Source organism: Cervus canadensis, chromosome 24, assembly GCF_019320065.1.
Source record: "Cervus canadensis isolate Bull #8, Minnesota chromosome 24, ASM1932006v1, whole genome shotgun sequence".
In the NCBI taxonomy this organism is placed as follows: Eukaryota; Metazoa; Chordata; class Mammalia; order Artiodactyla; family Cervidae; genus Cervus; species Cervus canadensis.
Genome location: NC_057409.1, coordinates 45,643,304 through 45,669,757, shown reverse-complemented (window position 1 = coordinate 45,669,757; position 26,454 = coordinate 45,643,304).

Here is a 26,454-nt window from a genome sequence, read left to right as displayed (position 1 = left end):
TATCTCTAAGTCTTTTGATTATCTGATTTTTGAATTATATAAAATCAGGAAACTCTGGGCTTGTCTTCTCTTAAAGCTCTTCCACTGCAATAGCATGATTTACTGGAAAGTTATTTACCATATTCTACATCTTCAAAGCCCAGATCCCCTTTATTTCTCCACCACAAAGTGCTCCTTAGAAACTTTCATTGCAACAATGTGAATTAATGCCAGTTGTTACTCCAGAAGAGATCAAACTGAAGCCTCCACAGACATCCAGTTAACAGGAATCCCTCAGGAAGCAGATAGATATTGTGATACGCTCTCCAGTGACTAATGGACTATGTGCTCTGTTTAAAAAAAAAAAAAAAACCTGGTGGCAAAATTGAGCAAGCCCCCAGGGCAAAAACAAACTCAAAAATAAATACAAGGAGGGTAAATAACAAATTTTAAAATGTATAATCAATAAGGATGGGTGAATATGGCAGCATTTTGAGATAAAACTGCATTTTCAACTATCTTTCAAATGTTTCCCATTTGGCAGAACCCCAAATGGGCTTTGCCAAGCACTTTTTCTCCTTAATTTTTAAGTACGTATGTATTTCAAGGAAAATTTAATCCATATGTTCCTCTCTCATTTATACAATTTATCAAAATGTTGCTTTGAATGAGCCATTTAATGTCTAAGAAAGCTGAAGAGCACTTCTTTTTTCCCTCAATACAGGTTTTTAGGGTTTCTTTTCCTTCCTCAATTAGATATGTTTGGTGCTACATACAAAGCTAATTGAAAAATATTCAATCCTATTTTAGAATTCAGAATCAAACAAAGTCTGATAAAATTCAAAATAGAAAACCATACGTTCTGCTACAATACTGTGTTTTCAATTTTCTAAAGCCTTTTTATTCACATGATTCCTACAATCAAAAAATGTTAGAATTAAAAGATACCTTAAAAAAAAAAAAAAAAGATACCTTAGAAATGATGTTTTTTCTCTCACTTTAAAAACTAGTAAACTGAGTCCCAGAGAAGCTGAAGAATGTGCCAAAATTACAAAACTAATTAGTGGCAGAGCCAAGACATGTGTCTTCCCATTAGTGACTTCTTTGGTTTTTCTGGTTCTAATTAGGATTTTATTTATAACATATAGGAGTGTCGGCATAATATTAGATTATAGAAAACAGTGGAGCTCATTTCTGCGTGAAATATGCTTGCCTGCTTCCAATAGCCCAACCCCTGGGCAACAGATAGGCTAGGAATCAGAAGTTCAACCTCCGGTGTTGCCATAATAAATGTCAATGGCCAATTCACCATGTGCTCCTAATTGTATCTATATTTTACCATCCCCACAAAAGTAAGTGATAGACCTGTTTAAAGTCCAGGTACACTATCAGTCCTTACCAGTAAGATGCTACAGGAAAGCAAGCTGATCATGCTTTAACTCATAAGGATATTTCACTGTCTCCTTATTCTCCTCGTCCTTCCTTCCTCTTCCCCAAAAGGGGATCAATCTTTCTGGACTACACAGAAATCTGGTGATGAGCATACCGTGAAGTCTGGAGGGTCTCGGTAGAGATGTCCGCCCATGAGATAGGATTAGGGTACACTTTTGGTTCAGCCTCTATTATCAGTATATTCCAGTCAGTGTATCAGTCATCCCAGTTTCTTTAGGCAAGGAAAAAAAAGACACAGATGATTAAAAAAAAAAACAACAAAAAACTACCCTGTGATTCCCCAAGGAAATAAGAGAACAGAAGACCACAACGGGCTTCCCGTTGTCATGTCGGGAGGCAGTCATAAGCTACAGACCACAAATCATAATCAAAAGAACTTCGTAAGATTCTGTAAACTTGTAATTTACCAGTGTTCATATTGTGTTTCTCTCTGTTTGTTTTGTAGCAGTAATTCCCAGCAAAACCCTATTTGTTTTAATGTGATGGGAGGGGGCATATAATATGTGTGTGTGTGTTGGGAGGAACAAAGAAGAGCTGAGAGACCTTTCACGGAGGGAGAAACTAAAATCATATACTATGGAACAGCTCAACCACTAACTGTTTAACCTTGGGAACATTACTTAACCTCTTTTTGTCTCAGTTTCCTCATCTAGAAAATGGAAATAATAACAAGATCTACTTCATAAGGATTAGTGATATAATACATGTAAAGCACTTAGGACAGTGTTTGCATATAACAAGACCTCAATAAAAACAATTGTGGTTGCACTATCATTTTTTTACATTGAAATAGGAAAACAGGCTGAATTCCTAGGACTTGTGGCAAACAGAAAAAGAAAACACAGGACGATTATTTAGGACTGATAAGGATCTCTGAGTCTAAGCAATCGAAAAGTTATTATAGATTGACTGAACAGTTTCTAAACCCAGTTATATACTGAAAAAAATGAAAAACAAGGCCTTAATTGGTGCCAGTATAACAAGTGCTCATATCATTGGGACAGTAACATTTGAAAGATTGCAACCTTTTCTTCTTATATCTTGACTCCTCAGCAGTCAAAAACAACAGTGTATTCAAAGTTGGACAGTCACTGGAACCTAATGCTAAATACTTACAAGTTTCCTCAGATCCCTTGGTTTGAGAAATGGTTACTTTGGCAATGACCTTAGACGTAATGATTTGGGGGCTGAAGTAAGACAGATTTCTGAGTTACTTTTTCTTGGTGAAGTTTCTCTGTTTGATTCTGTGTGATTTGATTGGTTCTATCAGATGGCAAACAGATCAGAAAGCACACTGGCTTGCGAAATGGGACGATGTGATTCCAGTCTTGATTTTGCCTCAAGTGTCACTCTGAAGACAACATTCTTTTTCTAGGGGGTTGTCGTCTATGTAAAAATAAGGTTAGATTTGTTTATTATAAATGCCCTACCACTCTAATACTGTGAACGTATCATGGTATAAATATAAATTAGTGAGATTGATTAGAACTGATTTCTTTGAAATCACCATTCTTTGAAAGCTCTAGTCAGTCAAAACAATTGAGAAAATAGAGAGGAATGTGCTGAATACAATATGCTTTTGAGTTGGCTCTGTGTTCAAATTTAAACTCTTTCACTCTATCAGTGGCTCTATATTGAGCAAATTAATTTCTCTGAGTCTCATTTTGTGCAATCATGAAATACGGCTCGTATTACCTATTTCAAAGTGTTGTTCAAAGATTAAATGAGAGAACATAAGTCATGTGCCTGCCTCCTAATACGTGCTCAGTAGAAGGGAGATATTATTAGAGTAGCAGGAAAGGAAATAATGGATACAAGCCTCTGAAAGAAGGTCTTGCATCAAAGGGAGTGTCAGATGGCATAGTAATGCTCCCCAAACTCAAAAGATTATTGTCATTTTTTATCATAAGCTTCAATATGATCACTAGAGACCCTAGAGGAAGCAATATGAGAATGTTTGTTGAATAAATTAATGAAGTTGCTTCCCTCAGCCAGGACTCTTGGACATTGCTAAATACTTGCACAATTTGTAAGAGAATTATATCACACACTTGACCATTGAATTCATAGTACCAGCATTTTAGGCCTAACTGACATAAACATATGCTGTATTAATGGGTAAGTGAAATGTTTCATGTTTACATGATAACAAATACTATTTTTAAATTTGCTCCTGATTGATAGATCTGAAATGCCTAAAAAAATATTTTTTTTTTTCATAAATAGGAGGAGGCAGGATTCAATACTGAATGAATATATGAACAAATGTCCTCAAATCAAAAGGACTTTAGAGATGGAACCCCAACCCCCACCCTCCCTTGGTAGAAGGAAATATTAGTGATGCAACCTAGTTAGAATCTTCAGGCCTGGCCAAGGGCTATGGTGAAAGCAGGGATACACTTGTCCTGCAGAAGAGGGATCTAGTTGCTGAGATCTACCGTCGTAGATAAAGGATAAGACAGGACCTCTCAGCCAAGCTTTCAGTTGACAAATTCGGGAAAGAGACCAGAGATTATTCTCTCAGCTCTAAGACTTCCCCATGGCTGTTATTTTTGTGGCCCTGGTCAGTTCCCCATGATGATTTCCAATAAGTCTCTGAAGTAATCTTTAAGTTTTTAAATGTACATTCTGGAGTAGTGATGGGCAATTGCTTTGTACTTTGCAGCCGGACTTGAATGTGGGGAAAAAATATCACAAAGGATGGAGGGAAGCAACTTCAGCCGAAGAGAGGAAGCTGGCTGAATCCCAGAGGCCTCTGGCAAAGAAGAAGACTAAAGACCTGGGCCAGAGCAGGGATTCTAGGAATCCCAGACACAGTGCAGGAGCAAGCAAGGAAACCACTGTCTCTCAATTTCTAACAACTGAAGTTTTTTGGGTTTTTTTTTTCTCCAAGCTTACGATCTACTTCAAAATCTGTATTATAGTAGGTAATAATTCTTCCTTACAACTTTTTTACAGTGCTTTCTGAAGGAATGTATTTTCTGGGTTAGGGGAATGCTGAGAAGTCCAACACACTAAGAAATAAATTCATCTTGATTACTTAACCAAACTTCCTGAATGGCCATTATAGGAATTTATCTCCAAGTCAAGAATGAACAGAGCATTGTCTTACCAAATGTCATCATTTCCTGCCTTGGAGAAGAGACTAGAAAGACTTATGTTAAACTGATCCCAGGTATTTTAGGTAGGTCTTCAGCTGAAACCTGGCAATCAAAGCAGAAGAGAAGAAAGATACATAAATAAAAACAAAATGTGTGAGCTTTGGGAAACAAGGATATGGTGGCGGGGGAGCTAATTTTCAAAGATCTCCGTACTCCCCATGGCCATTCCCTTCTCTTCCAGGACCCTTCCACCTCTCTTCATTTCAGTTTTGAATTAGGAATACTGGAACTGATCACTTTTCAGCCTCAATAAGTCCTTGCTAATTATTTTAACATTTCAGATTGAGGAAACCCAAATCCAGTGTTTGTTAAGTGCTCCTTGCCTTGATTTGTATGCCTGCTTATATTTCAAGGGACCCTGGGTCCATGTGTTTCTGATTCATTTTTACTTAACTCATCCAGACATTGTTTCATGAAGGCCATTTGATGTCCAAAGATTCTGCTGAATCTTATGTTCATTAAGCCATAAAGCCAGTGAAGTAATATGCAGCTTATGACCAAAAAAAAACAGAATTGGGAGACTCAAGAACTAACTAGTCTACCTGTGTCCCTACCATGGTTTCATACAATGATGAATCCTTTTTCTAGATATCTGTGTTATCAGGGTGGCGATGACAATGTTTTCCACAAGGTTTAGAGAATTTGATAATAAAACGGAATTCTGGAGAGACTTTATTGAGTAAAATATACTCCAGCAGTCCCCAACCTTTTTGGTACCAGGGACCAGTTTCATGGAAGACAATTTTTCCATGACTGGGGCAGAGAGTGGGAATGATTCAGGCATGTTACATTTATTGTGTACTTTATTTCTATTATTATTACATCATCTCCACTTCAGATCATCAGTCATTAGATCCCAGAGGTCAGGGACCCCTGTAAACCAACAGAGTTGAAAAGAATGAGTTTTTGCCTGGTTTTGAGGTTGTAATAGTAGCTTTCCCGGCCAAGTACCGCAACTCAAAATTAAAATTTCAAATGGTGATTAGACAAAACAATGTTTCCACAGGCAAGCATAACCCTCACATGGATTCATCCTCTGAGAGAGTACTATAATTCCTTCCGATTTCCTTTTTGAGCTAACAATCACACCATGAATCTGATTAACAGTTTGCAGAAAGATAAAAGGTAGACGTTTGTCATAGAACTTTCTGTTTTTGACCCCAAAGCAGAAATTCTCATACTATTTTATTTTGGAACACGCATACTGAAGTCAAATTTCTCTAAAAGTAGTGGCAACAAATTCAGCCGGTATCAACAATGAAAAAAATTGTTTTTTTAATTTTTCATTAGTTCTAGCTTTCCACTGCATTCATTATCCTTCAGTCACTTGCTGTTCTCCAGGTTATCAAGTAATACCTTGATAGTCTGTCACACCTCTAGAGGGCATAATAGGATTCAAAAATCAGTTTTGTCTGAGGTCAACAGCAGAAATCAAGAGAGTTCTAACAACAATGAGGTAGAAATTGAAAAAACGTTCAGGAGAACTAACAGAATCTGCCTCTCTGGGTTTTTGCTTCAGTAAGGCATCTAGAGCAGAAGAAAGTGGCCGTGGGCTGACGGAGACCTTTGAAAATTAGCTTTTTTATGCAAACCATTTGTTTCCCAAGCTCACACACTTTGTATTTGTTTCTTTACTTTCTTATTTATTTTCACTTGATCACTTATCTCCAAGGTATGATCTGGTACCAGGCAAAGGGCCCAGTCAAACATGCATAATCACCACCCAAAACAGACTGAAACACAAGCAGAGGGTCAGTAGACATGTAGCCCCCTTTTCTCAGCATCCCAGGAAGAAGAGTGGTTAGATGGGGCACAGCCAGATTCCCCATGGAGGTGCTACAGGAGAGAGACCTGGCCCCTTTTCTGCTCTTTTCCTAGGGTTTTCATGAAAGCTGCCTTGTGATAAAGGACACAGGGTCAGTGTGCAAAATGATCAACATTTTGTTACCAGCTGCTCAGGGCAAGTACATACCAGTGCTGGGTATACCAGCTTCCTGACACCAACATCCCTTAGAAACTTCAGAGTAAGTTGCAGCTGGTCCCTGACTTTCCTGCTGAGATGATAGATAGTAACTGATCCCAGGCAGCTCCTGCTAGGCAACCTAGAGCGATCTAACGGACAAGCCTTTCTTGTCCCTGCACAGTTGACTAGATGTTGAGATCCATTTAGGAAAGTACCTACTACATGCCCAGGGAGTAGGATGAGAAAATCAATAAAGACATAGCATCTGTATTTAATCCATGGCAAAACCAAAAACAAACAAAGGAAAAAACAAACCTCAGAGCCACCATCTAGTGAATGATGTCCAAAAATAAATATAAGTACACAGCAAAGAGGAATGAGCAGCATCAGTAATGTCACAAATAAGGTAGTGATGGACTCTAGTGGCAGGAAGGGTCTTGGAAAGCTCCCTCAGGAGTCTATGCTCATGATGGAAGGCAGTCTATGGACACAGGTTGAGAGAAGGGCATTCCAGACAGAGGGAAACACGTGTCATTTTAGGAACACTAATTACGACCAAGCCAAAGAAAGTGTGAAGGAAATAACCACCTCCTTGCCGCCCCATTTTACAAATTTTGGAAGAGCCAAATCATAAGAAGCTAAAGTCTAACAAATGTAGAGCAGTTTCCCCAAAGCCCACAAACAACTAAGCAATGCCAGGTTCATTTCAAAAGTGAAAATTCCATTAGAACCCTCTGAAGTCAAATATCTGCTGTCCCATCTCCTTTCCGACGAATGCCCTCTTCCAGGTGGTCGCTGAGTTGGGACGATGTTAGCCAGCTAATATTAGCTCTGGCTAGTTGACTATTCTGTCTGTCTGACTAGGAGCTCTTTCTGTCCCACCAAGCTTTCCAACAAACCAAGCACCTTATATATATTAAAAGGAACCTCCCTTCTGGTCAGGCCAAAGAATATAGCTCCTATCACAAAAGTCAGAGCTCTGAAAAGAAGAGCTTCTTTTTAAAGATTATTGTATTTGTTTATAATTGTTTCTGCTTCAAAATCTCAGAGGCTTCACACTGGTGGGGTCACAGTGTCCTCTCCCAGATCCACACTCTCCAATGTTCTAGTTCACAGGAAAGCTGATATACTATCTCCTTTAAAGGCTTATGTGGTTTTGCCCTAGAAAAGTACCTTCTGTTTGTATCAGGGATGCCAGTGCTCGCTAATCACCTGCTAATTGACTTCCAGAGTCATTTGGTAGCCCCTTGCCCTCTCTATCTGCCTTTCCTCCCAGCAGGCAGTGATGAAGTGAAATTCCTGGTAGCTCTGAAAGGTTTCAAGTTCTGAATTCTATATTCATAGCTCTCAAGCTGGCATGAGAGGGCCCTTGCTTTAGCTATTCAGGCATAAACACTAGAAATGGGAATAAAATTTAGAAGCACATAAATACATTTATTACATGCAAATTATAGCATGTTTTGAAAAGCAGGATGCACTTAAATGGGTGAATTTGGCTGAGATGAAAATATAGCAAGAGGGTGTATTTGTTAGCTATTTTGTAGAGCAAATAGCCACCAAACTTATTGGTAAAATAAAATAACAATAACTGCATATTATCTTTCATGTTTCTGTAATTCAGGAATTTGGGAATGGATTAATTGGACAGCTTTTGGTTTCATGAGGTTACAGGTAAACGATGTCTAGGTCATTTTGAAGGCTTTTTCACTCATATGCCAGGTGCCCCAGCTGGGAAGACTCAAACAGCTTGTGGCTGCAGCAAGTGGGGGCTTCTCTAAGTCATCTTTCTACTTATTCTCTGCATCATGGCAGCTTCAGGGCATCTGGGCTTCTGAGGTGGCAGCTCAAGCCCCCAAAGGCATATATCCTACGGTACAGAGTCCGGAAGAAGCTGTATCTACTCCCAACCTAGCCACAGAAGTATCTTCATAGGGCTTCCTCCTCGTCCTATTTGGTAGACTAGTCATTAAGCCTGGCTCAATTTTAAGAGGAGGGCAATTAGTCTCCACCTTTTAGTGAAGAATTGACAAAGAATTTGCAGATCTGTCTTAAACACAAAGGAAGTCAGAAAGAGAGGAGTGTCAACTGAGATTAAAAGATAAACAGCAAAGTATAAAAGGTAATCATCATAATTTCCATGGACATGTCTTTAAAATTTGTCATGAGTCAAATTCAGACCTTAAAATCTTCTTGGTATCATTTTTATCTTTTATCTAGTTTCTAATTTTTTGTTCCATAATTCTGATTTTTTTCTTAATGATATCATTTTTCTTTTTAATTTATTTGAGCAACTTTTGTTTTGCATCTACTATATGCTAAGCATGTGATAAACAATGGCAGAAGCAATTTTATAAAACAGAAGCAAATTTATATATTTTATGCTTTCAAGGAGTTCACAGTCAAAATTACAATTCCCTGTGATAACTACAGCATTAGAAGCATAAACAAGGAAGGCATAGAGAGGAACAGATATGGGAAAGAGAAATAACTTGACAAACTCATGTTATGTATTTTCATTCTACTTCACAGACCTGCAAAATGAGATTTTCAATTGCACCTGTTTTAAATGTGCCATCAGCTATACTGTTAATACCAATTTGGAAAGTATTCCCTAAGGTAGTTCTTAAGTGCTAAAGCCAGACAAAGATTTTCTGAGGTTAAAACACAAAACTTAAGCATAGACTCCTCATTAGGGATAAATTACTGAGATATCATTTGGTATCCCCTCATGCATCCAAGTAACTCTCAGTCCAGCCCAGATCTGCGGTGATCTCTCCTACTGTTTTCAAGATAGTGCTAACAGAAATAGCTCTTATACCGCACATGGTAGAAGACATTTACTACCCTACAGGAGGTCCCCTAAGAGGAAGCGTGTACAGGGGCAGGCAAGCAACAGCATGTCAGGAAGGCAGTATCCAGAGGCTGGAAGAGGGAAGAAAGTCCCCAAGGAGACGAAGGATTGGTGATGAAAGAGTCGGAAAAGTGGAGAGGGGAACAGAATGAAGACAGTGCGATGTCACGACAGCCCAAGAGGGGAGATTTTTTATGGGCAGAGGAATACCCCCTACAAATGAACTATGAAGGTCGAGAAGCATGAAAGCTGAGATTGGTGCTGCACAAATCTCAGGGCAGTAAAGGTCACTGGTGACCTTCACATCCCAGCTTCAGTCCGTGGCGGACAAGCAGCTCAGGCTGACGGATTACTCAACACATAGTCACCTGCCACGGGGCCCCATGGCACTGCTGGGATTACATCCAGCTCCTCAGCGCTATTCAACTATGCATTTGAACATCTACCGTGCTCCTGGCAACATTAAACGGCTCCACACTCCCCGTGAAAGAGATTTAACTCCTTAGTCCAGTATTCCTTGCTTCAAATACTACTTAGTTTGGTTTATCAACTTCTAGGCTTTCATATGCACGCTTTATTTGATTATGCTAGAAAAATCTTAGACCTGCATTTTTCTTTCTTCCTTGCCGCCAGGCACAAAGTCCAAAGAGGCAAATTCAGATATTCACCCTTGATAGGAATGTGTTTAGGAACAGAGACTGTTTAGATAAAAATTTCAGGCAGAATTTAGGGAAAAAATAATCTGGTTAAAGAAGATCAGCTGAGAGTGTAAGGAGCTAATTTCTCAGAAGAGCTCTTAATACCTTCAAGTTTATCAGAAAATTGCTTAAGCATTTATCAGGAATTGCTCATTTCTTTCCAGAAGAGAGTTGGTCATGTACAGTCTAACACACAAAAACCATTTTATTTCAGATCAAGTTTGGGACAATTTTCCCTCCCATCTATTATTCACCCTTCCTTATGAACATTTCCTGCTTTCTTGGCATGTTTTGTGTGTTCGGGATCACCCCCATCTGCAACCCGGCCACTTTTGTTGCTTCAGGCCAAGATCAAATGTTCTCTCCTCCTAATAATGTTTTCTTTCTATTCTAAACTCCAGTTCTTTTATTGTACCTCTCTTCCTTTTTATTGCTGTTTGTATTCATATCTCCTATTTTCACTATAAGAAATTGCATCTTTTCTTCTGCATATAATATTCAATGCAGGTGGGATAATAAATGTATATCACTAAATCCACAGTGTATACAAGGTTTAGTGGAATCATCAATATACCATATTTCAAGGAAATATTTCACAATCTCAATTAATTATGATATTAGGTTATATTCTGAGGTAGATAATTGAAGATCCCAAATAATAGTGCTTTAAACAAGATACAAGTTAATTTTCCCTCTATAATGGCAATCTAGAAGTCAGCAGTCCAGAGCTGGCAGAGTGAGTCCATGCCTATCTTTGGTTCCATCCTCCTGCATGTGTGGCCTCTTCCTCATGGTTCAAGACGTATGTTTGACCTTTAGCCACCACATCCTTATTTCTGCCAGCAGGAAGGGGAGAATGGCATGTCTCTTCTTTGCAAGGACACATCCCAGAAGTGGCCACAAAATTGTTGGAGTGCTTAGCTCACGGGTAAGCCAAAGCACATCTGATAAGACCCCCTGAGCTATAACTTAGCTGTGTATACCACTGGCATTAAGGGAAACGGATACAAACAGTGTAAAGGCATGGATCCCCCTCAGGGGAAGAAGAAAGAGCAAATATTGAGGGAGAGCTAGAAATCTCTCCTTCTATAGCCTGTTCTAATGTTTATCAAACCTCTCTGTTCCTATCTTAATTTATTTTTCCATACTCTCACATATTTATTTCTCTTGTGTTCCCAGTAAATACTGAGACTCCATTTTTTTAATGTAGAAAAATATAAGATCAAAACACATTTATATTTTACAAATGTGTGTTTTATGCATACATGGGATAAAACTGTTGGGGAAAACTTTTATATAAAACACCATAGTTCTCAACTTTTTTGATCATGCACTGCAATCAATAAATTATAACACTTGTGATATATTTATATGCATCTATTAATATACTTTATAAGTATGTTACTATATTATATATGTTATAAAATCTTTATGGAATGAAAATTAAAGAGATTACAAATGAATATAAATTAAAGTTCTATTTTATTCCTTCACACCAATGGACTTTCTCAGGCAAACCCCCATATTACAGATGTTAAATATCTTGACTGACTTACACTCTTTAGCTATCACACATATCATCATTTCAATTGAGAATTCAAACAAAACCTCTAACAGAGAAGACTAGGACAAAATGCTAACAATAGAAGTTGTTATATTGTTATGTCCCACATGGAAAATAAATAACAATTGTTGAAACTCCCACATTTTGGGTCCGACAAACAAATTAAGCGTCTCGACAAAATGTCTGCATTGAAAAACCCATTTGGGCTTTTTCACAACATAGTTGAATTTGTTAAAGAGTTCAATGTCTTCTTGTTTATGAAGTTTTAATTTTACTACTATTGGGTTACTCAGATGGAATAAACAAGGAACACTGCTGTTCTGCTCATTGTGGTCATGAATTACAGGGCCCTGGAGAAGCATGTTGAGGTACTTTGGAGTCTTGATTTCAATGTGCTATGTGTGTACTATGCATGCTTTTATACAGTGCTTATGTAGACTTTAAAGCTTTTCAAATGAAGCTATAGCTGAAGTTGCTGGGCCAGTCATGTCGCATTTCTCTAAGGGCAAAACCCCAAATTGACAGCTCTCACTTTGCGTTACAGAATAAAACTGAGCAATCAAGACCAAGCAAACCCTTTCTACAAAGCTACTCACTGATATCAGTTACTGAGCCTAATTATCCTGACAATGTATACTATTCCTTTAAATCTTTCATTTTCGGGAGAGAGAAAAGCAGTAGGGACCGCAGGAGAATGTGATCATGCCATCTTGGAACTGCTAATATCTAAGATGTAGATTTTTGATCAAAGTCAGGCATGTACCCAATGCTTTAGGAGCAAAAAAAAAAAGTTTGAAAAGCAGCTTAGAGAAAGTTCAAATATGGTTTTATAAAGAGAAACTCGGAAAGAGAATATGGCATAAGAGAGATGGGAGTTCTAAAAATGAAATTCTGACTACATTATGATGAATAAATGTGGAGATAAAGACGTCAGTAAGACTGCCCAGAAACTTTCTGATGAGTTTAGGTTTTGGAAGAATACATATATAATGGAAAGGAAGGTCATATAACCAAGGACGCGAATTGTGAAATGTATAAGAAAATTGTCAGAATCGTTAATGCACTGGTAAGCCAAAGCTCACAGCAGTGACAAAGACAGTAAAACCTATCATTTCCTCCTGTCCAGATCACAGATGCGAACAAGAAATTAAAATGAGTAAGACTGGCGATGATGGTATAATGCCAGTAGACAAGAGAAGTATTTCAATCAAGGAAAATTATCTTCAAAACTTACGTCCAGCATGGGTTGAAAGGGAACACAAATTTCCAGAAAGAACGGGCTGCTCAAATGAATCCTACATTCCATCTCCAGAGGACTTGCACCCCAGGATTCTAAGGGAACCTGTAGGCATGATTGTGGGTGACTTGGGGGTCATCACTGAATCAAGGAGACCCTAAGATATGTCAGGAGACTGAAATAACAAAGCTTTCAGATTTTCAGAAAGTGGACAATATGGTTTGGGAGCAGATTCTAGAAACAGTAGATATGTAAACATACTATTGTCATCTAGAGTAGGAAACGGCGACCCAGTCCAGTATCCTTGGCCGGAAAATCCCATGGACAGGGGAGTCTGGTGGGCAACAGTCCACGGGGTCACAAAGGGTCAGACACGACTGAGCGTGCACATGCATGCTCGCATGCACACAGACATACACACACATACACAGACACACACGAACTGTTGTTATCTTGCAAAATTCCAGAAAGGACTATTTAACAGGTAGTCTGTTCCCCTTACAAACAAAATGCTGATCTGATCAGTAGGATTTAGTGTTTACTCATAATGAAAATCCACTCCAAGTAGGTTTCACTCTCTTTTCAGTAAGGTAAATAGACAAGCAGGTAATAGACACATACCATCGGTGTGGCAGAGGCAACTCCTATAAGATAGTCTTTTTAAATACAAACGAGAAAAGCAACCTTTAAAAAAATTCTTTTCTAATTATATAAGCAATTTTTAAAGCATGTGGACACACAGTATATCCTTGACTTCAACATGCAATTCATTGTGAGATAATGCATCAATTTAAAAACAGCTTTGGAGTTGAGAAAGGAATTGTATTAAATGTGTAATTCATCCTAATAATAAGCACTAAAATATGAAAAACGTACCTTAGAATTGAGGAAATATACACACATAAAATTTACAGGATTGAAATCACACATTTTATCCACTTGGCATTTGATTCTAATTTTTGACTCCTTGTTATAAAAAAAACTACAAATAAAGAACTGGTCACATATTATAATTAATTCAATTACTACTCTATTATTCTGAATTTTTAAATTATTTTTTAATAAAAATCTTGCAATTTACTGTGAAGAAATTTATCTGCATTTTAACTTCCTTATAGTACATTTCCAGAAGTGGAATTATTGAGTAAAAAGGTGTTTTAAGGATTCTTGATACATAATGCTGAACTTATACTCAGAAAGCATGTACCAGTTTACATGATCACCAGCAAGGGTTTGAGGGAAAGCCATCCTACCCTCATTCAAAATCATCTTTTCTTTTTAAACTCTTTGTTGACTTGGTAGGCAAAAACAAGCAGCAAGCAAACCTCAAATTTTCTTTTTATTGAGATTGAACTTCATTGACTACAGTGACATTAAATGTTTTTCCATGTAAATATTTCTATTTGTGTTTCTTCAGTGAACTGTGTTCTTGTCTTTTATACATTTTTTTAATGGGAATTTATTATTTTCCTTGACATTATTATGTGGTCTTTATATATCAAAGATAGTAACAATTTTCTACTCTATTTATTGTGATGTTTTATATTTTTTAAATCAAACTTTTGTGTCATTTTGTTTTAAATCTAACTATTCCTATGTCTTTTCTAAAAGCTCTTCCTACCATTTTTTAAAAGCTTATCCTAAGGAATGTATGCTTTTTCACTGGAATATTTACAAAATTTACTCCAATTTTTGTATCCGATATTTGACCTACCTACTGGTTTGTTTATTCCTTTTGTTTAGGATAATGTTTTGCTGTTTATTTTGTGTGTGCCTGTGTTTGGCACTATGATTGGTGTTTTGATTCCTTTTATCTTCCACAGTGATTTGGAATGTAGACATCCTATTTTTTTACTTTACTTGTGATTGCTGCTAAGTTTTTAAAATCATATGTAAACCTATATTTCACAAAATATCGAAGTCATGAATGAAACAAAACCTTTGACTCTCATTATGTGATATTAGGAATTTGGAAAGTTTTTTCTATCCCTAGCCCTTCCCCCATACACTGCTGGCCTCTATTGATATAATCTGGGATTTATGTCTCAACCATTACTATTAATTTATTAGCTTTTGATTCTATACCTGTAAAAATAATTTTTAATATTTCCTTCCAAAAGAATTATTTTTACACTGTTTTGTATGAATGTAACAGTAGATATTTTTGTTTAAATGTATATTTATTCCATATAAAAGATACAAAGGCATATAAACGGTATTTTTATTTAAATGTATATTTATTATTGCTTTCACTCACCAGCAGCTTTTTTTATATTAGAACTTTAATATTTCTGGGTCCTTGATATTTTATGTGATTCTCAGACAGATAGATTTTGAAAGCCCAGAACAATACTTGGCCAGATGAAATTCAACAATTAAGATGGAAAAGTAAGGATGGAGAAGTCCATTTGGCAATAATTAAAATAAAAAAGACCATGAGATTTGAGTTGCTATAATTAAACAATGTGATGGTTAAAAAAGCTAATGAAAATACAATTGTCACGCTAATAAGCATGAGTCATAGGACAAAATGGTAGTAATTCCAATTTACTAGGTACTAGTCAGACAGTTTGGCTGGAATACTCAGTTCAGTTCTGAGCCATCTTAAGGCTGACAATCTAGGAAGCATCCAGAAGGGCAGTAGGAAAGAGAAGAGTCTAAATAATCATATAAAGATTGGATGAGGGAACTGGGGCTTTATACCCAAAAAAAAAAAATGAGATTTAGGAGCTATGTAATATTTACATATATTTCTATGATGGATAATAAAGACTCATTGTTCCTGGAGGCAGAAATAGGTGAACAAATGAAGTTTCCAAGGAAAAGATGTTGACATAAGAAAATTTCTAAAAGTTAGAGCTGTCCAAAATTGGCACGTGCTGCCTCAGACATTGCCATGCTTCCTAGCCCCTTAGAGAGTGGATGACATCTGTTGAAGATGGTATATGATCTAAATGATATTGGCAAAGGAATGATTAACTTGAAATGTACTTAGGGGACTTCCCTGGTGGTCCAGCAGCTAAGATTCTGAACTCCCAATGCAGGGGTCATGGGTTCAGTTCATAGTTGGGGAACTAGATCCTACATGCCACAACTAAAGTTCTCTAGTGCTGCAACTAACACCTGGTGCAGTCAAATCAATCAATAAATTAAAAAAAAAAAAAGAAATGTATTGGGGATGAATATATTACTATCTGATTTCCCAGCGTTTTTCCTCCTTGCTGCACAACCTCGCCACTCCTCCACTCCCAACACCTCTGCTAAAGAGAAGTTGCTTTCACCCACTCTCTCACCTATTCTCTCCCCTCATTCATCTTTGAGGAAAGGTCTGCTTTTGTGCAGAAAGTCCCTGGGCTTACATCAAAATACGAGTTCTGGAGAAGTGGAAGGGCAAGTGAGAAACGCTCTCGTTTGCTGGCTCAGTTTCTAGAATCACTTGGTTAATGAGAACATAGGAAAAGTGTGGTTAGTATTTTTAAAAGGGTCACTTCACTCTAGAAAATTAGAGCGATGGAATGCTGTGAGAAAAGAAAGAACAGCCAAGCTTTCTCCGTGAATGTTTGCAGGGTTTGGAGCGTGAGAAGCTTTGGATACCTGCATGTGGTGGGGAAGCAGAAGAGAGGAGAAAAGCAGATGTGAACAAGTTCAGAAATTGTCCTGAAATAAAGAAGTCTGTTGTTGACTTGTGGACACAGTAGAGGAGGGAGAGGGTGGGATGAACTGAGAGTAACACTGAAACATGTACATACCATATGTAAAACCGACAGCCAGTGGGAATTTGCTATATGATGCAGGGGGCTCAAACCCTATGACTGCCTGGAGGGGTGGGATGGGGTGGGAGGTGAGAGGTGGGTTCAAGAGGGAGGGGACTTATGTATAGCTGACTCTTGTTGATGTATGGCAGAAACAAATACAATATTGTAAGGCAATTATCCTCCAATTAAAAATAACTGTTAAAACAAGTAGTCTGTTCTCTAGCTCAGGACAAGAGTCCCATGGGACAAACAAAAAGTGAGGCGCACCTAGAAATTTCTGGATCCCATTTATGTGGGAAAAGACTCTTAGTGATGAGGAACCAGAATTTTAAATCATATCTCTTCTCCCACTTGAAATATTTTGCGAATGTTTACATGTCCTGTTGCTGGATTTACTTATGTGGTAAAATGTCATTTTTAGGCGTGTCATTCCACACTGTAGATTCACTCATTCCTTAGGAAGCTTTCTTTGCTTCCATTGAGTCTAACCACGAACTCCTCATGTGTGTGTGTATGTACTACTTCCCCACACAAGCAAAATTTTGTTGCTCAAAGAAAAGGGGAAAGCAACACAAAAAGAGGAAAGCAACACACCTCTCAGACGCTGTTGTTGGATATTATGATGCTTAACTTGGCTTATACGTCATTAACTTCTATGACAACTTGGCTAGGACATGGTGCCCAGATATATGGTCAAACATTATTCTGAATGTTTCTGTGAGGGTGTTTTTGAAGAGATTGAATTTTGAATCAGTGGACTTTGAGTAAAGCGGGTGGTTCCCCACAGTGTGGGTGGGCCTCATCCAGCCAGCTGAAGGTCTGAACAGAACTCTAGGTGAGCTCTCTGAAGCAGGAGGAATCCTGTCAGTTGACAGCCTTCAGAAGGGAACTGTGGCATCAGCTCTTCCATGGTCTCCAGCCTGCTGGCCCATCCTGCCAACTTTGGACGCGCCAGCCTCCATAACCACGTGAGCCAATTCCTTAAAATAAACTTCTTTTCATACACATACTTACCCTATTGGTTCTGTTTCTCTGGAGAACTTCGATTAATACAGGTGTGCTGCACATTTTGAGCTTCCAAGGACACTCTGGATATGGAAGGACATCAGATTACGCGAACCCAAGACTCTCGTCTCATTCTAATATTTTACATGCTTCTACTTTTACCGTGCTCTAGATTCCACAAGGAAGTATACTGTATTGTTCAACATACACAGTGTTCTTACCGGCAGAGTCATAACTCATCAACAGTTTCAAAATATTTTAATCTATTTAAAATGTTTCCATTAGACAAAAATATTCAGGAAGTGGCTATTGAATTGAGAAATGATAATCAGAACATATATATTATGCAAAAAACACATGAATAAGTTCTTCAGTAAAAGAAAAAAAACTGGTATGTATAATAGATTTCTCATAGTCTTATGCAGAATTTTCACTAAGAGAACACCCACCTGAAATGAATTATTCCTCATAAAATGCTACAGTGAGAATTCTTCTATAGGAAGCATTTTGTGAATTATTTTCAGAACATAGGGAAGACAATATGTCTTCCAGAAATTCATTTTCAAGCTGGATTATTCAATGAATGGCATCATTTGGATACTCCATTCTGCAGTTGCAAGGAGGGGACATACTATTTCAAAGACTAACGTCCCTTTCACCTCTCCTCCCACTGTACAACTCCACTTAAGTCTGAAGTTTTGCAACCAAAACTATATGAGCTTTTAACACTGAGATCTGATTCATCAAAATCTTTTCCACGAAGAAAGCTTTTTCAATTTCCTCCAAGTTAAAACAGCAATAAACTGTCAGTCCATGGAAAGCATGATGATATCATATAGATTAGGAATTTAACATATTTAAATAGAATTTGTATATTGATGTGCATATGTATGTGTTCAATCACATGCAACTCTTTGAGACCCTATGAACTATAGCCCACCAGGCTCCTCAGTCCATGGGACTCTCCAGGCAAGAATACTGAAGTGGGTTGCCATGCCCTCCTCCAGGGGATCTTCCTGACCCAGGGATTGAACCTGCATCTCCTGCACTGCAGGCAGATTCTTTACCACTGAGTCACCAGGGAAGCCCCTTGTATTTAGATGATGTTGCCTAAATAAAGAACAGAGAAGAACAAATGACAGTGAGAGCCATAAAAGTGAAGGTGTTAGTCGCTCAGTTGTGTCCGACTGTTAGCGATCTCATCGACTGTAGCCCTCCAGGCTCCTCTGTCCATGGAATTCTCCAGGCAAGAGTACTGGAGTACTCCCTTGCCCTGAGGACCTTCCTGACCCAGGGATTGAACCTGGGTCTCCCACATTGCAGGCAGATTCTTTACTGTATTAACGACCAGGGAAGCCCGTGATGAGCCATGATACACCATAAACGAGCTTTGGCTTACTGCTTACACATGCAAGATAGTCAATAAACCTTAGAGTCCTCTATGGCTATTCAAATATTCATATTTCCAAGTAAATCCAAGTCAGTGTATCACTCAGAGGTATATTAAAATATCACTTTATTTCAGCTTTTATAGGCTTGTTTTTAACGCTGTCAGTGGTCATCTCAGCTGGTGAAGACTTCCAGGTAACTGGGAAGTTGGTTCGGTGACCTAAAAGATCCCAGCCAAATCTGATATTTTTTGAGCTTTCTTCTAGGAATCTGTGATTGGCTAGTGGAACGACAGGGCGGCCCGTTCACATTCTTGACAGTATTCCCTGTTGATCCTAAACGTATTTTTGCATTCACAGACACATAGGACAATGCCTGACTGAGGCATTAAGGCCTTTAACTCCCCATGGAATCAAAGTCTTCCGTCTTTTGTCCTAGAGTTCACGTTGTCTATAACAGCTTGTCCAGCCAGCAAAGTCATGATGTTTGAAAATCAGCAGAGTTGAGAATGTTCAGCTTGTGCATCTGATGATCAGCTATCTGTTCTCTCTTGCAGGTGCCCAGAGGGCTAGCTCTCTGCCCACTTTAATTGATAGAATAATCCACATACAGAGCTAGTGGCCTATGGGTGCTTAATAAACACTCTCAGGTAATTAGAGTGATGATGGGTGTCTGTCTCTGATGTCATTACCACTTGCCAAAGAATTAAACTACATTTATACTTTCAGTAATTATCTCCCATGCCAAATTGTTTCCATATGGACCCAAACATTGCAATTTAGGCTGGATTCACACGATAGTGGTGATTACTTAATTATTCTACTGTGAGCAAAGCCCAGTTCTCAAAAGAAACAACTTTCAAAACTCATTAGACTACTCTTTGGTCTGCTGGATGTATTATTACCCAGTACTTGAGGATTCAGGTAGAAGTGGGACACAGAAATTTTACTGTAGACAGACAGTGGTGCTATAACCACCCCCATTACCCAGAGTTATGGTGTCTAAAGTTCCATGCCTTTTAAATAAAATAGTTATATTGCTATCTCACTGCAAGTATATAACCTCAAATACGGGATACACACACACACACACACACACACACACACACACACACATTGGGCTTCCCTGGTGGTGCTACCGGTAAAGAACCTGCCTGCCAATGCAGGAGGCACAGGAGGCGCGGGTTCAGTCCCTTGGACAGGAAGACCCCCTGGAGAAGGAAATGGCAACCCACCATTCTAGACTGGAAACCCAGTATTCTAGAATGGGAAATCCAATGGACAGAAGAGCCTGGTGGGCTACAGTTCATGGGCTCGCAAAGAGTCGAAGACAGCAGAGCAGCTGAGCATGAGCACACACATTACATCAGTAACAGTTTTGAATGAACTCTGTGCAACTTTAAAGAAAGAATAGGAAGGTATTGGTTGCAATAAAGCATATATGCCACCAACTCAGGCATGCCCAGCAGACCATAGCCCTACTTTCCTCTCTTCAGTTAATACCAGCAATTTCCAAATCCTCTGCATCAATTGCCCATGGAATTAACATAGGAATATTTCCATTGAGTTTCAGATTAGGTGTCTATTTATTTGGCAGAGGGAAGGAGGAGTTTCGGAGAGGGCAGTTTTCATATATGTTATGGTATAAATGCTTATAATCTTTAAGGAATATTTCACTTTTTAAGCATGAGGATACATAGCAATTTTTTCCTAAAAATTATTAACTTTTGAGAAATTGTATATACTTGTTTAAAGTGTGTTAAGAAGACAGGTAGCATACCTAGGAATAGATTTAAACTGTAAACAACGGTTATACTTAAGCTTCTTCACATAGAGGCAAAGGTTTCTGTGGTTTTCTTTTTTTCTGTTGAGTCTGTAATCTTTTATGATGATCATTTCGCAAAAAGGTACCGCATGCTGATTTGTATTTCTTCTGTGGAGTTGGTGCTTTCCTCCATGCTGATGTTACTTTCTCCTCTTCTAGACTGATCTTGATTTGACTGAAATAATGTGGAATCAAAACGGTAGCCTAGAAATGTAAAATTTTTTATTCCAGAAAATGATGTAATCAGCTTCAGTAATCTTCAACGGAAATGCTAATAAAAGGAGAAATACCAACTTAGAGGTCTGTAAAGTAGAGGAAATATTCACACAATATTGACCATCATTTTTGTGCCTTTGGTAAAAATATGACTTAGGTGCCTATTTTTGGAAACAGAGTCTCAGCCTGGATGAAAATGCTTTTATTCAGATACTGTACTCCCTCAAGAGCCATAGAAGACACCCCCCACACACACACATATGATCTTTTTATTTCTACTTCAGACAAAATTATTCTGTCTCTTCCTCTCTATGTTCATTTAACCGTATAGGTTTTTCTGAGCCAAGAGTCTCCCAGAGTTTACAGGTAACTCCAATCTTACTGTGTGGCTGATTAGAGTTAGAGGCTTGGTGTAACTGCTATGTGCTTATGCATATTATGCATAAGGGGGGAAGTTAAAGCAAATCTCTAAGTAATCCAGACAAGTTGCAATCAATTCACATAATTCAATGAATAATTGTTTGAAAAATATGTTTCTAATTCAATGTTGCAGGAATACATAACCCAGTTCTACACCCAAGAACTTTCAATAAACCAGGTGCAAAATAAAACCTCACAAATGCAAATGTGATAACAAAACTTATATTCAAATACAGTGCCGTAGAAGTTGTGGCAGTGGTAAAGAACCTGCCTACCAATGCAGGAGACGTAAGAGATGCAAGTTCTGTCCCTGGGTGGGGAAGATGCCCTGGACGGGGGTATGCAGCTCACTCCAGTATTCTTGTCTGGAGAATACTGGAGCAGGCGTCTGGCAGGCTACAGTCCATAGGGTCGCAAAGAGCAGGACTCGACTGAAGAGACTTAGCATGAATGCACACACACAGTTCAGAGAAAGGAAAGCTCATCCGTGAACGGTCAAACCAACTGAAGCAATCCTAGCCTCTCTTTGACCTGACAGTGTTCATGGAAAGCTCTAGGCTTCTATTCTCTTTATATATGAGAAATGTCTGACTGAAGTCTTAGTTTTGGAGCATGAATAGTTATGGAACATAAAGTCTATATTTGACTTAGTGGACCATTGGAAAAACTTCGGTTAATAAGCGGAACCTGGTGTGGGGAACACCTCAATAGCTGGGAGGCAGCCCAAACTTAGCGCTAGTCCTGAAGGAAGTCGGTGGTCTGTCGCTACTGTTGATCATGAGTGTGAACAGAGATCTGATCATGCTGGTTAAAATCAATTGACTCTCTAAAGGGAAACCCCTCATAGTCAATTTATCTTTCTTTGTCATGTACTACGAATAAAATGATACTCACACCACTGCATACTTTAAATTATTGCCTGGAGCGCAGTGGGCTTTAGAACTAAGCAATCCCAATTTTAAACTAACTCTTGGGGGACAAAAGGAGCTGGCACTGCATAGTGACGTATTTCATCACCCACACTCCCTTCCCCTCCCCCAAATTCTTTATATTATAGGTACAAAAATTCCATTACTTTAGCCTGAGATCGAGTTTCCTCATACCATAGGTTTAGCTACACCCTCCAAATCAAAGAATCCAAACAGACACTTGAGAAGCTATCTGCCACCTATCAAGTTCAAGCCAGTTGATTAGAAGAATATATTCTGAAATGATTGACAGTTCTTTGACAATACCACTTTATTACCTGTCAAGATGCAAGGTATGCTTTTGATATACAGAAGTGAAATAATATTGAAATAAAGCTAACTCTAAGTTAAAACAGGAGTTAGGCTATTGCAAATGGATCCCAGATGACTATGAAAAACATATTTGTCTGGGTAATAACAATTATATAAGTGATACATGGTCATTACATTAATGACAAACTTCAGTGCAGTAAATGCTCCTATCCTGTCAAAATAAAAGGCAATACTGAACTCAATAACTTGAATGGAACAGAAATTTGGAATTATAAATTTAGACAGTAATATGTGGCAAAAGTTTGGTCATTAATGTTAAGGATTTGACTTATCTCCTATAAATCACTGGGCTTACTTCTGAGTGTCAGACCCATACCTTAGAGAAGACGTGTTATAATTGGTTCACTTTGGGTTAAATGACTGATATTTTTAACATATGAAACCTGTTATTTTGTAGCTGAAATTTGCCCTGCTTTCTTATAGCTTCACAAACTTTCCATTTTAAATTATAGAACTTCCATGCTAATTATAAACTTTTATCTTTAAAAGTGGTTCTGCCTTTTAATCATTTTCTGTAGTTGATTTGTTTTTTTCTAAAACCTTATAGAAGATGGCACTGTTCTTAATTTTGATCAAGGAAGATTTTACTTGTCTAGCAGAAGCTCAACGTTATATTAATACCCCAAGAAGTCTTGTTCAAAGGCAGAATTTACTGCAAAGCAAAATGTTTAAGCAATAATTTATACTTGAAACATATGAATGTGTATCTATGTTAACAAAGGAAATAAAAGTTCTTATTTTTTCCTTACCTATGGAACGTATGGAGTGCTATTTCTCCTTTTCAAAATTAGCCGTTGCCAGATTAACTCAGGTGGTAAAACTGGAGTCTGCTCATGGGCAAACTAGTTAGCATGATTCTCTTCTGTATCACCACTGACTGTGCTGTTACCTTGAAACACTAGGCCCTGGAGGTGGAGGTTGGAAAGTGAAAATCCACCTCTAGAAGTCCCTAAATTGCTAAATATGTGGCCCAGGCACGGTTCTTCAGTAGCCTTATCCTTGACTGATAAACACAGGAGTGGGAGGGGTCATGGGAGATGCAATTAACTCTGGCCATTGAAGTTTGAGTAACAATAGTAACAATATCTATGATTTATTTGCTGTTCCTTCAGACCAGGCATGGCGTTAGGTACTTCCTCCCTCCACATGATGTGTTTTCACCTGCTGCTGCTGCTGCGAAGTCGCTTCAGTCGTGTCTGACTCTGTGCGACCCCATAGACGGCAGCCCACCAGGCTCCCCCATCCCTGGGATTCTCCAGGCAAGAACACTGGAGTGGGTTGCTATTTCCTTCTCCAATGCATGAAAGTACAAAGTGAAAGTGAAGTCGCTCAGTCGTGTCCGACTCTTAGCGACCCCATGGACTGCAGCCTACCAGGCTCCTCCGTCCACGGGATCTTCCAGGCGAGAGTACTGGAGTGGGGTGCCACTGCTTTCTCCGGTGTTTTCATCTATGTTTTACAAATTGGAAACAGACACGTCTCATCCTAAAGCCCATGGTTATAATCCAGAAGTTTTCAAACCTTGATCTGTACAAAGGAGAAACACCTGAGAAGTTTCTTAAGCACCTATTTCCTGGCTCCAGGAGCCAAAGAATTTGATTCTGTGAATTGTGTGGACGAAGGGGAGCCTGGGACTCTGGCGCCTTTTTTTTTTTTTAAACAGATCCCCCAAGTGATTCTGACCCTGACCCAGATTTAGAGACCATTGCTCCAACCAGTGCTTCCCAAGACTGTTCGCATCGTGTTCCATAGGTAATGATATTTAATCTGTATGGTTCACAGGGAAGCAGAAAAGGCTGCTCCCGGGCAGAAATGATGGGTCTGGAGTCTCCAGCCAGCATGGGTCCCACTCAGGCCCGAGGAGTCAGCACCCCAACACACAGGTAAGCCAAGGCCGGAACAACAGCGGGTTTGGTATTGCTTTGCTTAGGACTCCTCGATCTGAAATCCTCAGCCAGACTGAGAGCCCTAATGCTCAGCGTTTTGATACCATTTTATAGAGAAACATCTCATAGGAAGTGTCTCCCTAAAAGGACTGAATTTCTGAAATGGCTTCACACAGTGTCCAAATCCCCAACCTGCTCCCCAGGAAAGGCTCTTCGCTGAGAGGGATCTTACTCACTGGTCACAGTACTGGCCAAGAAGTAACTTAGCTTTTTTGGGCCTGAACTTGAGGAGTTCAGGCTTAGAAGCAGGAGGCTAGAGAGGAAAAGAAGGGACTGGTCCATGAAGGTGCTTTTTCTAATCTTGATAATAGAAAGAATTAGCCCATATGCCAGGAAATACTCAACAGAAGGATGGGTGTCTTTGCTGTGGGGAAGACAGAAAAATCGACATATATGGGAGGGGATGCATGCAACCCAGAGGTACTCGAAGGCAGCCCAGAGGACGTGGTGATCACCTCAGAGGACTGGGGAGGCAGAGCAGGGAAAGCTGCGCTGAGGAGGTGAATTCTGGAAGGTCAGCTGGAGTTTTCCCGTCACAGAAAGGCGGAGGGGACCCCAGTGAGGGGCCCGGCATGGGCAAGGTCACAACACCGTGAACTCCATCAAAACAGGGACCGGATCTTGGTCTCCTCAGAATCAAGCACTGAAGCAGGAACATTATAGAGATTCCAAAAATATGTGTTGGATTGAAACAAAGGACAGAAAGTCAGCTTCCCAAGCATTTTAGGTAGATATGTTTCAAGCTCACAGTCTCTTTTGACTACTTTAATTTATTCTAGGTTCTGAACCCTTGGACCCAGTGCAATTTGCATGCCCAAACTATAGAAGCTTAAGCACCTTTCAAAATAGCTAATTTCCGTCAGATAAGTTTCTTACAATAGTAAAATTAACTCACATATACAAGTGAAGTCAAGAAATAAAAAATAAAGAATAATTTCATTGCTATGAGTAAAATGGTTTTGAGGTTTATATAAAACGAAAAAAAAGTGTGGTATTGGTTATGGTGCATTGGATTTGGTTAAATGTTTTGGTAAAAAAAAAAATATGACCAATTTTATCAACACTAAATAATCACAGTTGACATAATAGCCACACTTTTTAGAATATTTTCTATGTGAGTACTTTCTTCCTAAATAACTAGAAATTACTTTAGTCGTGCCAATATTACAGATGGTAAAGTAAGTCCAAGAATATCGTGAAACTGTAAATTTGTTTTTAGTTTTGTCCCTTTACCAGAATTTCTCAAATTTAGGTTTGAAATATCATTTGCATCTACAAAAGTACTTTATGCTGTTCTTTTGTCACATCACCATAATATAGGTGGCTCCGCCCTGGATGCAAATTATATTTAGGGTCACTCATTATCATTTTAACAAATATTATAACTCTGTGTTCTTAAGTCTCTCTTCTTCTCTACCACACATGTACATAACTTTATGAGATTGGTATTTAATGGATAATTATCTCAAATTTAAAAGAGCAAATTATTAATCAATCAGGCAGAGCAAGAGGCAAGAAAGGTTTCATTAATGACATATTGGACGGACTCAAAAATTTCTCCAGTCATCAGTCTGTTTGTTTGAAATAACTTCTATTAAAACATAACGACATTCATAAGATATATTCTATTCTATTACCTTAAAATTTAGGACAAACTAGTGAAGGCAGCAGAAGAAAATATGTTAGACCAAGA